A 16,162-nucleotide genomic window follows, 5' to 3' on the forward strand; every position below is an offset into this window, starting at 1 on the left:
TACTGAATCATGACTTGCATAGTTTTGTACTTTCCAAAAATATCTTATATGCCACTACATAAAAATTTATAAAACATGTCACACAATTTTTTTATGGGAAATTCAACACCTTTCATTGAAATACCATAATAATTACTTTTCAGTTAGAAAAACAAAATCTTCCATCTCTCTTACAACCTATTTGTAATAATTTTTGTTTACTAATAAAATGTAATTATTGTTGTTTGATTATTTCAAAGAATAGAATAAATAAGTAAGAGTGAAAAAAGGTTAGTACATTTCCAAATCTTTTTATTGACTCAGTACCTTTCTTTTCCTGGAAAGTTAGTTGTGAATCATGGAGTCTCTTTTGGTGACACGGCAGGTATGCTAATGGAAGTTCCAGAAGGTTTGGTGTCGAGGATGAAGATGTCTGTTCTAATAAGTTTACCTCTGCTCTTAAGAACATTGGAGTGGAGAAGGCAGATTCAGGAACTCCATGGAGGCACTAACTTCAGAGCCCCAGTAGAATTATTCTCTTAACTCTCTTTCCTGGGGGATATTGAAAAATTCTGTGTATGTTTAATGTCCCAGGGAGTTTTCTGTATGTTTTTTAATGTCCCAGAGAGTTTTCAGTTCTTTTCTTATTTTTCAAATGACGGATAATAAAATCATATATATGATTTCATGGACATAGGGTCTTTATTCTGGAAAGATATAGTACAAAAACTTCTCTATATTTAAAAACATATAACGTGTGAAGGCTAAATTAAGTGTTGGTAATATCCAGGGAGGAGTATTATCTAACTTCTAAAAGGATTTCTATTTTCACTTTATATGAGAAGATAATGGAGTGGGAGGCATATTTATTTTTTACTTCAGTAATTTGTACCTGTTTAAACAAAATCCTGAATTAAAAGAAAAAAGAAAGAAGGTACAGGTGTCACAAACAATGAAAAGATACCCTGATTTTATAAGCAAAGAATACTAAATGAGAAGTTAAGAAGTTGGATTCTAATCCTGCTTCTATAACTAGTGGTGTAATCCACGTTAAGTTACACAATCACCTGGACTCAGTTTTCTGATCTGTTACTTCCTATCAAACTTTGGGTGCAGGTGAAATTACTTGGTCAGCCCTGGGAAACAAAAGCAGAAGGCATGAGAGAGGGCAGCTGAATCACTGCTTCATCAGTGGACAAAGCTGGATGACCACATCTTCAAACGGGAAAGTGCAGGGGAAAGAAATGAAGGAAAAGCATCTGTTTGAATGTAACTCAGTAGAATTTTACAGAGTGGCCGTGTGAACGGTGCCTCCAAATACCAATATGAGTGGGGATGGGCCGAGTGGGAGAAGGCTTGCCTAGCATAGATAAAGCCTTTGAGTTCCATCCACAGCCTCACAACAGATAAAATAAAAAATACAAATAGGTCAAATAGAAGAAGCAGCATAAGAATGTTTATGGTCCACGTACTGTGGTCAAATATTTATTTTGTCTGTAGGCTCCAGCACAAACAAAAACCACCAGCACAAACATCATCATTTGTAAAAGGGACCTTTGCAAACCCCTTTCTGGCCAATGACAACAGGTATACCTCCCACCAAGATATTTGATTTTATTTTCTCATGCCATATTTTAAGGAGTCAGGAAATAAATTTAAAATTTTTAATTCAAATCACTTTAATTCTGTCAAATACCTTTTAATTCCTAAAGCAATACCCTCCAGGCAGGTTACGGACTCTTACTGTAATGGTAAAGTTGATTTTGCTCATTTTTTTTTTAGCAATGGGTCTTTTAAAGGAACAAAATATTTATGTGTATTTAAATACCAAAATAGCATAAGCATCATCATTTAGATACATGACCCAATAGTATCAATAGCAGCTAATACACTAGATTAGCTTCCATAACTGTACCTAGCTGAATTACTTTTTTCATGTAAGATTACTTGTTCCTTTTCTTAGTTCGTATTGCAATCTCTCTTCCTCGTTTCAAATAAGTTGTGTTCTTTCACTTTCCCATGGTAGGTTATAAGAAAGAACCAGCCTACCAGCAGGCCCACCAGGATGCAGCGACAGTAGATCTAGAGAACATGTGGCACGCCCATCCTTAGGTTGCTATATTTTAGCAAAACTAACCCTTAAGTTGATTGCTGAATGGTCACTGTTGAGTTGTAATCTGTGTAATGAGCTAAGATCAAAGCAAACTTGTGGTCATTTATGTAAAAAATTGCTAATGTTTTCAGTGATGTAACATAAATGAAAAACAAATATTTCAGGGAAACACAATTCACATATATAAACACACACACACACACACACACACCTGAAATTAAAACTTCCTAAGGCAATACCCTCCGGGCAGGTTATGGATTCTAATTTATCTATTTTCTTCTATGCTAATTTGCTTTTCATTAAGAATGTTGTTTGCAGCCAGAAGTACCTGGGAACCACTCATGTCCACTTTCAAAAATAGGTTGTTAACTTTTCAAGAATTTTGAGAACCGTTTGACACTATGGTCATAGCTTAAAATCAATTATAAGGGAAGATTTTGGTTTGTATGCTACATAAATTGTCAAACTCTACAAATCAGGGCTTTTTCTTCCTTCCTTTTTCTTTTCTTGAGAGCCAGATTTTAATTTTTGCCAGCACATCACTGATCACAGCCCACTAGGGATTCATGAGCCTCAATGTCGTTACTAAATAATGAATAAAAAGTTTCTAGTATGCACAGCCCCCAATAAATATTAGTTTTCTTCTTTGTTTCCCCTTCCTCTACTCTATTATTGAAAAATACGAGTGTAGACATTAACTGAAAAAGAATGAGGGACTCAAAGCATAACTTTTCTGGTAGTTATGTTGTATTTATTAAACATCAGCATGTCAGATAACAATACAAAATGTGGGCGGGACTAAAGAAGAAAGAAAGGTATTGAACAGTATTCTACTGCTAGTAAAAGAAAATTGCCAATTTCTGTGATTAAGATGATGAGACATTAAAGAAAGCTTGCACAAAATTTATGACCTCAGTAACACATTTTCCAGTTCTTCTTTAATAAACACACACACACATACACACACATAATCTCACTATAGTAAAATCTAGCGAAAGTTCAACCCTCAGCTAACAAAATATTTCTTCCTGACATTACACATGGGTTTTTGAAATCTTTATATCCGCACTTGCTTACTAATAATTTTTAATTGTTGGTGTTTCAAAATGCACTTGATTGGACACTGGGACCAAACATTAAAGGGCTTCACACAAAGTGTGTGTAGTGGTGAGAGGGGTGGGCACTTTTCAAGTTCAACATTCTGGGCCACTTTGAATAGCAAACAAGTTTTTGTGCATCTTTTTTCTTCTATTTCTGGGTTTTTTTTCCCATCTTATTTAGCTTTCTAATTTTTCTTTTCTTTTTCTTTTCTTTCTTTCTTTTTTTTCTTTCTTTTTTTTTTGCTCTAAGTAGTGGATGTGTGAGCAATTTTGATCCAAAGAGAAGATTTGTTTTTCCAAGTCTTAGTAATCAGGAGCCTTCCATGCTAACAAAAATAATGTTGTATGTGCATGCAAACACATACACGCACACACCCTTTAAACAACTTCATTCTTCAAAGTTCCAGTCCTTTTGCTTTAATTCACTCATCCATAAATAAGTCTATTCAGTTTCTTTTTGAGTAAGCAAATTGGTATCATGGAAATGTGAGCTGAAAACTTTACCTAGGAGAATGTACTTAAGCACTCTGCGAAACCAGGGGTAGAAGAAACCATATATTAAGGGATTACACGTGGAGTTAAAATAGCCAAACCAGGTCAAGGCATCAAACAAAACAGCAGGAGTAGAGAAGTTCAAAAAGGGATCCAGTAAAATTGTAAAAAAACAGGGAAACCAACATAACAAAAAAACACCCATCACTATTCCTAAAGTTTTGGCTGCTTTTTTTGTCTTTCCTCATTTGATTATTTTGATTTTCTGGCAAGTTATTGATTGCACGAGCATGTTTTCTGGATACTACAAAAATTTTGCCATAAATCCCTACCATCATAGAACCAGGAGTGAAGAAACCTGCCATAAACAAGGTGGTCCCCCATAGCTTGTTGAACATGACTGGGCAGGAACTGGAACAAGCGACCAAGATGTCATAGCCTTCTATTCCATCAGCATAAGCCTCTGAGAAGACCACCCCGAAGGCAAAGGCTCCAGGGACTGACCAGCAAAGAAGTAGCAACCATTTGATGACTGGAATCGTCATTTTGGTGGAATAGCGTAAAGGGTAACAGCATAAAATCTATCAATGGCCACTGAGCAAAGATGGAAAATGGATGTGATGCTAAGCATCAGGTCAAAACTATAATGAATCTTGCAAAATGTAAGCCCAAAATACCAGCAGTTCTCCACGGATCTGACCATACTGTATGGCATGATGGTGACTGCCATGGAGAGGATGAGGAAGTTGGTTGGTGTGTGAAGCTGCTTGAAGTAGGAAATGGAAACTATCATAGCAAGATTTCCGAACACCGTGATGAATATGGCTCCTGCCATAAGAGAATACATAGCCGCTCGGGTGCCCAGGGACCTCTCATTTTCTGGACAGGATCCATTTCCATACTCAGAACAGTCGAATGTTTCCTTCAGAAAAGCAAGAGCACATGGCACTCTGTCAGAATATAGACAAAGTAATCTATGTCTTATATGTGCTTTCATAGAAAGCCTCAAGAAAGATGTAGAAGACCCAGAAATACAAGTATGCTGAAATATTACTTGTGTCTTTACCATTAATTTATTTATATAATTTGACTGTAGTCTTATACAATTCTAACCCAATGGGCTTAAATGATTATTATTTGTATTTTTCTCAATTCAAATTGTATCACAAATATTTAAAACTTTCACTTAATTATTTTAAGATCTGAAAATAAGAAGAAGAGGAAGGAGGGTGAGAAAGAGGAGGAAGAGAAGAAACAGGTTTATTATTGAAGTAACCATAATTGATCTTCCTTTAAAAAAAAACATTTTTTAGTTGTAGATGGACACAATACCTTTATTTTACTTACTTATTTTTATGTGGTGCTGAGGATCAAACCCAGTGCCTCACACGTGCTACTCAGTGCTGTACCACTGAGCTACAAACCCAGCCCCCATAACTGATATATACAGAAAGAATAGTTATTAAACAACACATGCATTTCTTCCTCAAATGAATCTGAAATACATAATCATACTTGATTAGCTTGTGGTTTATTGCCTTATGGGTCAGGAGATTATTATTATTTGGAAAGAGTTTTATTCATGTATCTCACCATTTTCACTATGCTTCGATTTTTTATGGTAAGGTTGTTTAATGGGGAGGAATCATCGAAGTACCCTAATTATCTGATGGGGTCATCATCTTCAGCAAATCATGAAGCCTTGACAAGCATGCCACCAGCCAGGGCAGCTAAGTCAGAGACAGGCAGAGAGCAAAGCTATACCACTTTTACTTCTTTAAGCAGTGTACCTCCTTGCTGTGTCTACTCAAAGCCTGTACAACAGACAACAGGCCATAATGACAATTTGATAATTTCCTGGGCAGGATCCACATAGAGGACCATGAGCAGGTGGTTAGGGAGCTTTCAAAAAGCAAGTCAATCCTCACTAAGAAAACACAAGTACATGCCCTCTTACTCTGCCCACTATGTCCAGCTTAAATATAAAAAAAAAATCCACAGATTATGATTTACACCTATCTTTGGAATGTAATATGCTCATGAATTATAATACTTTTCTTTTTTAATGTACATTAGGAAAAAAGCAATGTGCAAAGCATACTATTAATTTTGCAGAGAAGTGTTTGGTTTTTGACCTTCAATGACCTCACATCTATCAGACTTGGCCTGTTACTGACAGGTTAACCAAGTGTCACTCTCTCTGATGTAAAAGCACCAATCACAAACTGAGCAAGAAATCTATTGGAGGCTCACAATATACAAGTCACAGTCAAATGAACAAGAAAGCGTATAGTCTCTGACTTCAAAAATATGAAATTGCTGAAGAGATAAACTACATATGACTTAAAACCTCAGTGATTTTGAACTTCAGCTAAAAGCAACAATGCTAATTAACTAATCAAAGAAAGATCTAGGCAAAATGCACAACTAAAGACAAAAGCTGGACAAGGTAAATTCAGTCTGAGCTAGACAAAAATATCCCAGTACAAATGTGACTTTTGATCTGGATCTCAACGTGTTAATAAGATTTGAAGAGAAGATAAAATTGCCTAATACAAATAGCAGGAGAAATGCATTTCCTCCTGGGGTAGGATACGTCTGAGGCTTTTCAAAAAGTAATGCTCAGAGATCTCTCAAATGCAAGGGTGAGAGAAGAGGTGTTTCTAATTTCATTGTTTTTTCCCAGTCAGTGTTCTTTGTCCTCAAATTTGAACAGTAATGTTTAAAATAAATAAATAAAATAGTTAAGTTAGCTATCAGAGAGTAGAGGAAGATTTAAAATTAAAAAGTCTTCCCCAGCTGATTCCAAAGGATGAGTTTATTGTTGGTAATTTTATTCTTTTTCCTTCCTACTCTGAGGCAAACCCCCACCTGCAGAGAACTAATGGCCTAACTGTGTGATGGGACATGTTTTAGGAATGGAACTAAAGATGGAGGAAGGAGCCATTTTTATATCTGTCATCTGGGAGATCAGACACCAGAAAACAGGAACACTACCAAACTGTCTTTGAAGTTTCTACCAAATAGCACTCTAAATGCTGTTGACAGAAAGAGGCTTATTCCTGAAAGAGTTCATCAAAACATTTTGATCCAGAAATCTCTAAAATGTGTACAACTATTTCTCAAACTATATTAATTTTTAGCAGCTAAAAATGGGAGTTTCTAGAATTTCTAGTATATTAAGGGCATTTCATTCTGTTCCTCCTAACATTCTTACAGGGAAAAAGCAGTAAGAGGCAAGGAATTGTTCCTCTGTGCTGGTACCAAGTTTTTCAACCATTTGGTATTATATGTTTGCCACCTGCTGGACAGTTAGGCATGACCATAGCAAAAGTGCAGTACTATGAAAAACAAAGGAAAATTCTGGTTACCTTTGGTACGCTCATCAAAAAGCATGTGAAGGGCTGGGAGTGTAACCCAGTGATAGAGTATATGATTGACACATGTGAGACCCTAAGTTCAATTCCCAGATCAAAAGAAAAAGAAAAAGAAAAGCATAGACACAGAGGGAATTTTGTTGGTTTATTTTAAAACCACTTTACTTCTTAGACAGTAAAGAGAAATAATAAATTAATTATGAAAATGGCATACACACAATAATTTTGTGCTTGTGGCAACTCTACAACAGTAATTCATTGTACAATTTAATTGCAAACTTGTTCTGGTCCTGACTTAATGACTGATAAAATTGTCATCCTACTATCCCACTTTCGTAAAAGTTCTACTCAATTCTTAGTCTCAAATCATGGTGTACAGAGTTTGACTCATTTACCTTTTAGTATTCAGGAACTTTAATTAACCAATCAGCTTTACAAACTAAATTGAGTTTTTTTAAAAAAAATAGTATGATACCTAAGTGCATATCTGTATTCCTCAAACATTTGCCACAGAAGAGTGAGGAGCACATTAGATAATTACTTGAAGGGCTTATCAAATACTCTTTATTCTACCTAAACATAGCCATTCTCCATGGCATATTGGACATATTTTATTGCTGTTGTTATTTTTGGTACTGGGGATTAAACCCAAGGCCACTTTACCTCTGAGATACATCCCCAGTCCTTTTATTTGACACAGATCTTGCTAAATAGCTGAGGCTGATCTTGAACTTAAGATTCTATTGCCTCACCCCCCCGCCCCCCCCCCAACAAGAAACTGGGATTACAGGTGTGCACCATCATGCCTGGCTTTTGGCATAGTTCCTGCTGTGACATTTCACATAGGTGTTATTAATCATATCTTTCACGTATTTCAATTGATCACATTTGGAAAGTTTAATGCAAAAACAATATTTTCAAGATTATATTGTTTCAGGATCAATTTTTTCCTATTTTTAAAAACCATTTAATGTAAGCATGTGTAGATGTGCAAATTGAAGTATAATTAACTGAAATGTCAGACAATTTCTCCATTACTATTGTATTTCTATAAGCTCAGGCACAAAAGTTAAAGATTTGGAATATAGTGAATGTCTTGCCCAATCAGCTTATAAAAACTATCATATCTAATTTTTTTCTGTTAAACTATAAAAATGAATTTTTTTTTAATATTCCCCATGAAAATGATTAAAGTACAAGACCAAAACACAATACAGATTTTCTGGTTTTTTAAATTGTGATCTCATTTCATTTTACCTTGTCTTTAAATTTGATTAATACCTCCTTGTTAAATATTTTTCTGCTTTATAATCACTTTTAAAGACATTTAAGTTTCTTTGAAGTTGACATTTTAAGTTTTATGAATTAAATTTCAGTCTTCTTGCTAATCATTCTTTCTGCTTGCCTTGAAATTATTTTGCACTCACCCAAACAATTGATTTCTTTTTGATTTCAGTTTTCCAGTTTTATCAAATTTTAATGTTAATGAATATTAATGCATTAAATAACACGTGAATGGCCTTAGAACAATGCTTGATGGATGTATAATAAGCATTATCAAATTTCCTTTCTTCCTCTCTAGAAAAAATTGCACTCAAGAATACAGAAAATGTTCATAAAAATGATCAAAAAACGTTCCTGCTAAAAAAGTAGTGTAATTGTATGTAAAAAAGCCCATGCAACTGTTTTGGCCCTATGTTTCACTTAGGTGAACACCTGTAATAATTACATTTCTCAGTCACTTATGAAGAAGTAATCCTTTCCAGTATTTTAAATATGCTTCCCAAGAAACACATGTACTATTAAAAGGCTTCACCTTATCCTCTTCACATATTAGAAAGAATCTGCCTTTTATTACAAATTCATATTCAGTCCTGCACCTTCAACAATTTTTCACATACCTACATACTCTCTCTGCACATTACCAATTGGAAAAAGATTCTTCATCACTTACCAACAATGCTACTTCATCAGTAGGGCAACAATTTACTTCTGTAAAAAAAAGTTTCAAGAAGAGAGAACAAGGTATTTTCTTTATAATCCCTTCTCTACATACCTGTTTCACTGTGAAAGTTGCCATTGTTAACTCTTTGTGGAAGAAACTTTGTCACTTTCTGTTTACTATGACTATTTATATGAAAATAGAAGACCTAAACCATTGTTAATTGGGCTGTATTATGACTTTTTTTGTAACACTTAATCTCAAGGGAATTGGATCTGGAAGTGAAACAAACACCTTGCCATTGTTGAAGAACTTCAATGAGCCTAACACATTCTTGCCTCCTCTCAGGAGTCTCTGCTTCACCTAGATTTTCCTCACCTGCCCCGCTGAAATTCTAAGCCTGCCATTACATAAAGGCTGTAGTAACAAATCTGAACTGCTGAGTTGTACGTGGCCCTGCAGAACATAATCCCAACCACATATAGATGGGACCAGTAGTTCAAAGAGAAAAATGGATGTGTGTCCTCTAGATCTTTAGGATGATCTGGGATGGTCACAGTCCATACTGCATGTAACATTTCAGACTGAGAAGAGGCTTTACTATCCACTTCTCTCTCTCTCTCTCTCTCTTCTTTTGCATGAATGTTACTGAAATAATTTATCTCATCAAACCTTTTATACCTGGAGGAATCGGGCATCAATATTATATCTTTAATAACTCCCTTTGTTATGCCGAAATCTTTTCAGATGTTACTTGGTTTAAATCTATTCCTATGTGGTTTAAGTGCCTATATTTTCATTTGTTTTTTCTGAAATGTGAAAGTTCATTTCCCATTGATAATTCAGATAGAGATGAAATATAACACAGGTCACTGGAAGACATCAGGTCCTGGAGGAATTTAAATTATAGCTATTTTAGTGACCTCAGTTTGGCCCAGGGTCACTCTGTGGGTGTGCAGTTGTGTAGTTTCATGGAGAAGAAAGCTTTGAAGGACTGTCACTTGGCTGAATGCTCTTTAGTCTCCCACTTGAAATCTTCAGAGTTTTTAAACAAGGTGTTTTACATTTTCATTTTGTGCTGGGTCCTACAAAATTTGTAAACGCTCCTCACTCACCCTCTCCCAGTAGCTCTGCTTAAGGAAGAGAAAGAACAACAACAAAAAAATGTTTTTATTTCAAAGCATATTCAGTTATATTATGGCATAAAATTATAACTGAAAGTGTTTTTAAAAATATTTACAAAATTTAGCACAAATATTAGCATAGTTTCAGATCTTAATTTTTAAATAGTCAGCAAAAGACATTACGAAACAAAAGTTACTCTTAACTTCTCTCGCTTCTGGTAGAGACAGTGAGTCACATTGGACAAACCTTAGTTCTGTAAAGAATCACTTCATCATTCTCTATTAATTACATAACTGAGGGACAATTCATAGGGAAAGATTAAAACTTAAATATGTTTTTAAGAGCTAAACAATATATACAGAGCAAGGGGAATGAATCTTGTACCCTTTTCTTTTAAAGTTCACTATTACTGGAATATATCCTAGAAACTGAAATATAGTATTCCTTCCTTATCCATGGTTCCAGTTAACTGTGGTTCAAAAATATTAAATAGAAAATTCTAGAAATGAAAAACTCATCAATTTTAAATTGTGTGCTGCTATGAGTGGCAGATTGAAATCTCATGCTGTCCCTTTCCATCTCCCCTGGGACATGAATCACCCCTTTGTCAGTATATCCATGCTATATACACTACCCTCCTGCTAGTCACTTGTAGCCATCTCCATTATCAGATTAACTCTTTAGGTACTGGAGTGCTTGTGTTCAAGTAACCCTTATGTAGCAGCCTAACACTATGTCACAATGACTGTTATATATTTTATTTCATTTCATAGTGTAGGAATTGGATCATTTTACATCATTAGAAGGTGAGCATAGTAAAATTAAAATACTGCATGAGAGAGCTGGGCACTGGTGGTACATACTTATAATCTCAGCTACTTGGGAGGCTGAGACAGGAGGATTCCAAGTTTGATGGTATCCTACCAGCTCAGTGAGACCCTGTGTCAAAATACAAAGTAAAAAGGCAGGTGATGTGGCTCAGTGGTGAAGCACCCCTGGATTCAATTGCCATCATCACAAAATAAGAGAGATATTGTGTGTGTGTGTGTGTGTGAGAGAGAGAGAGACAGAGAGAGAGAGAGAGACAGAGAGAGAGAGAGAGAGAAATTAGATAACTTTGGCACAATAAGTTGTTATAATTGTTCTATTTGATTATTAATTATTGTTGTTAGTATCTCACTGTGCTTAATTCATAAATTAAACTTTACCATAGGCATGCATGCACAAGAAAAGACACATAATATATGGGTTCAGAACTACCCGAAGTTTCAGGCATCCACTTTGGAAAAGGTGTGGGTTTTGGAACATACCCCGATAGATGAAGGGGGACTACTGTATACCATTTTACCAAGTGGCAAGAAGGAATAATAGAGCTTCCTCAAGGGAAACCGACCATGGCAGAGTAGAAGAGGACTGATGATATACAAAGACAAAATCTTAAAACAATAAATGGCGGAGCAAAAAAGACATATGTCTAAGCCTCAGAAAACTTTTGAAACAACCTCTCTAATCCTGAGAACAAGATTTAAGACTAATAGCTACCTCTGTGGTGACTCCAAGTGTGATATGGTGATATTTATGACTTACTCCTTCCTCCTAAACCTTTAGAAGCTACAGTTTCTCCATATAGCCACACACCCACACATCTTTGTAGCTAGATTGGCCTTTGGACCCAGTGACCATCTATTTTCAACACTGACACCTGTGGCAGCCTGGAAGAATTGAATATTTGGATTCAGTCTCCAGAGAAAGTAACCAAAAGAGGAAACCTAAAAGGAAATGAGAAAACTGCCTAACTAGATGCTACAGAGATATTCCCTTATTTTGTACTTTGAGCTGGAGGAAAGAGATATATTACTAACATATATGTGCACATTTTAATGGAATACAGGAATGCAGAATTTGAATTAACTATAAAAACTCATGAAAGCATATCCACATCCTCAGCCCTTTTTGTATTTTACTTTGAGACAAGGTATTGCAGAGTTGCTGAGCATCTCACTTTTGCTGAGGTTGGCTTTGAACTCGTAATCCTCCTGCCTCAGCTTCCCTAGCCACTGGGATTACAGGTGTACACCAGTGTGCCCAGACTTATTTGTTTATTTGTAACATAGCAAACAGCTACAACAGTGAACTAGATTGACACTAGTTTATATACCTCTATGTGCTGCCTTCTACCCATCACCCCAGGAAGCCACTGCCTTGAATTTTGTGTCTATTATTTTTTGTATTCATTTAATAGCCATATTCAAGCTATTATATTTATATAACTAAATCAGAATATTGTTTGGTTTTTAGAACTCTTTATAAAATGAGTACCGTATTCTTGGTGGTTGTTTTTTGAACTTTTTTTTGCTCTTATTTTTTTCCACTGAACTGTAGGTAGCTTCACTACTTTATTTCTTTTTTTTTAAATTTTTTTTTCTTTTTTTTTAATTTTATTTTTTTGTTGATTGTTCACAACATTACAAAGCTCTTCACATATCATATTTCATACATTAGATTGAAGTGGGTTATGAACCCCCAATTTTACCCCAAATGCAGATTGCACAATCACGTCGGTTACACATCCACAATTTTACATAATGCCCTATTAGTAATTGTTGTATTCTGCTTCCTTTCCTATCCCCTACTATCCCCCCTCCCCTCCCCTCCCATCTTCTCTCTCTACCCCATCTACTGTAATTCATTTCTCTCCTTGTTTATTTTCCCATTCCCCTCACAACCTCTTATATGTAATTTTGTATAGCAATGAGGGTCTCCCTTCATTTCCATGCAATTTCCCTTTTCTTTCCCTTTCCCTCCCATCTCATGTCTCTGTTTAATGTTAATCTATTCTTCCTGCTCTTCCTCCATGCTCTGTTCATAGTTGCTCTCATTATATCAAAGAAGACATTTGGTATTTGTTTTTTAGGGATTGGCTAGCTTCACTAAGCATAATCTGCTCTAGTGCCATCCATTTCCCTGCAAATTCTATGATTTTTGTCATTTTTTATTGCTGCATAGTACTCCATTGTGTATAGATGCCACATTTTTTTTATCCATTCATCTATTGAAGGGCATCTGGGTTGGTTCCACAGTCTAGCTATTGTGAATTGTGCTGCTATGAACATCGATGTGGCAGTATCCCTGTAGCATGCTCTTTTAAGGTCTTCAGGGAATAGTCCGAGAAGGGCAATAGCAGGGTCAAATGGTGGTTCCATTCCCAGCTTTCCCAGGAATCTCCAAACTGCTTTCCAAATTGGCCACACCAATTTTCAGTCCCACCAGCAATGTACAAGTGTACCCTTTTCTCCACATCCTCGCCAGCACAATAAGTTTGACTTCATAGTGGCTGCCAATCTTACTGGAGTGAGATGGTATCTTAGGGTGGTTTTGATTTGCATTTCTCTGACTGCTAGAGATGGTGAGCATTTTTACATGTACTTGTTGATTGATTGTATAACCTCCTCTGAGAAGTGTCTGTTCAGGTCCTTGGCCCATTTGTTGATTGGGTTATTTGTTATCTTATTGTCTAATTTTTTGAGTTCTTTGTATACTCTGGATATTAGGGCTCTATCTGAAGTGTGAGGAGTAAAAATTTGTTCCCAGGATGTAGGCTCCCTATTTACCTCTCTTATTGTTTCTCTTGCTGAGAAAAAACTTCTTAGTTTAAGTAAGTCCCATTTGTTGATTCTTGTTATTAACTCTTGTGCTATGGGTGTCCCATTAAGGAATTTGGAGCCCGACCCCACAATATGTAGATCGGAGCCAACTTTTTCTTCTATCAGACGCAGAGTCTCTGATTTGATATCAAGCTCCTTGATCCATTTTGAGTTAACTTTTGTGCATGGCGAGAGAAAGGGATTCAGTTTCATTTTGTTGCATATGGATTTCCAGTTTTCCCAACACCATTCGTTGAAGGTGCTATCCTTCCTCCATTGCATGCTTTTAGCCCCTTTATCAAATATAAGATAGTTGTAACTTTGTGGATTAGTCTCTGTGTCCTCTATTCTGTACCATTGGTCCACCCGCCTGTTTTGGTACCAGTACCATGCTGTTTTTGCCACTATTGCTCTGTAATATAGTTTGAAATCTGGTATCGCTATACTGCCTGATTCACACTTCCTGTTTAGAATTGCTTTTCCTATTCTGGGTCTTTTATTTTTCCATATGAATTTCATGATTGCCTTATCTATTTCTACAAGAAATGCCGCTGGGATTTTGATTGGCATTGCATTAAACCTATAGAGAACTTTTGGTAATGTCGCCATTTTGATGATGTTAGTTCTGCCTATCCATGAACAGGGTATATTTTTCCATCTTCTAAGATCTTCTTCTACTTCTCTCTTTAGGGTTCTGTAGGTTTCATTGTATAAATCTTTCACCTCTTTTGTTAGGTTGATTCCCAAGTATTTTATTTTTTTTGAGGATATTGTGAATGGAGTGTTTTTCCTCATTTCCGTTTCAGAAGTTTTCTTGCTGATATACAGAAATGCCTTTGATTTATCCGTGTTGATTTTATATCCTGCCACTTTGCTGAATTCACTTATTAGTTCTAGTAGTTTCTTTGTAGACCCTTTTGGGTCTTCTAGGTATAGAATCATGTCATCTGCAAATAGTGATAATTTAAGTTCTTCTTTTCCTATTTTTATGCCTTTAATTTCTTTCGTCTGTCTAATTGCTCTGGCCAGTGTTTCGAGAACTATATTGAATAGAAGTGGTGATAGAGGGCATCCCTGTCTTGTTCCAGATTTTAGAGGGAATGCCTTTAACTTTTGTCCATTCAGAATGATGCTAGCCTGAGGCTTAGCATAGATAGCTTTTACAATGTCAAGGTAAGTTCCTGTTATCCCTAGTTTTTCTAATGTTTTGAACATAAAGGGATGATGTACTTTGTCGAATGCTTTCTCTGCGACTATCAAGATGATCATATGGTTCTTATCTTTAAGTCTATTGATGTGGTGAATAACATTTATTGATTTCCGTATGTTGAACCATCCTTGCATCCCAGGGATGAATCCTACATGATCATGGTGCACTATTTTTTTGATGTGATTTTGTATTCGATACGCCAGAATTTTATTGAGGATTTTTGCATCTAGGTTCATTAGAGATATTGGTCTGTAGTTTTCTTTCTTTGAGGTGTCTTTGTCTGGTTTCGGAACCAGGGTGATGTTGGCCTCACAGAAAGAATTTGGAAGAGCTCCCTCTTTTTCTATTTCCTGAAATAACTTGAAAAGTATTGGTATTAATTCTTCTTTAAAGGTTTTGTAAAACTCTGCTGTATACCCATCCGGTCCTGGGCTTTTCTTGGTTGGTAGTCTCTTGATGGCTTCTTCAATTTCATCCATTGATATTGGTCTGTTCAAATTGTGTGTATCCTCCTGACTCAGTCTGGGCAAATCATATGACTTAAGAAATTTATCGATGTCTTCACTATCTTCTATTTTATTGGAACATAGGTTTTCAAAATAATTTCTAATTGTCTTCTGTATTTCTGTAGCATCTGTTGTGATATTGCCTTTTTCATCCCATATGTTAGTAATTTGAGTTCTCTCTTCTTCTTCTCTGTGTGAACCCTTCTGTTTGTAAAAGTAGCCTTGAGAGAATTACAAATAATAGTCATTAAATGTGTTGATTGGCTAATTACCAATGCCCTCTACACTTCATTTACAGTTTGACACTTTGAAGCTGCAATTTGTTTGAACTAAGTCCCTTGTCCAAAGAGTCAAGTATAAGCAACACCACTCACACTTTGTACTTATTTATCAAACTTCTGAGTAAATAGAGACCAGAGGTCATCATTAACACATCTGTTATTTGGTGTTGGTCACGAAGGAAAATGATTTCAAATTTGTAAGTCCGTGGTGAGGGAGTTTCACTTAATGGAGATAGGAAGATGTTTATCACAGAGTTTTAGTAGAAGAACTAAATGCTTGGGGGAATTCTCAAATTATTAAGCAAAGACCAAATGTAAACCTCATAAAGAAAACTTTAGCTGATGCAAAAGATGCAAAACAGTGATTGGTGTCTTAGTCAAAACTTCTTATCT

At 35.8% G+C, this 16,162-nt stretch overlaps 1 pseudogene across 1 annotated transcript in view; it reads right to left on the minus strand.

Annotated features, from left to right (window-relative positions):
- Nucleotides 1–3,436: 3,436 nt before the first annotated feature.
- LOC308649729 (trace amine-associated receptor 2-like) overlaps nucleotides 3,437–16,162 on the minus strand; it is a 30,678-nt pseudogene continuing 17,952 nt past the window's right edge. The window contains exon 3 of the transcript XR_014024430.1: nucleotides 3,437–4,606. The product of XR_014024430.1 is annotated as a trace amine-associated receptor 2-like (transcript). The remainder of the gene's footprint in view (nucleotides 4,607–16,162) is intronic.

This window comes from Spermophilus citellus (genome assembly GCF_964194105.1).
Source record: "Spermophilus citellus genome assembly, chromosome: 5".
NCBI lineage: Eukaryota > Metazoa > Chordata > Mammalia > Rodentia > Sciuridae > Spermophilus > Spermophilus citellus.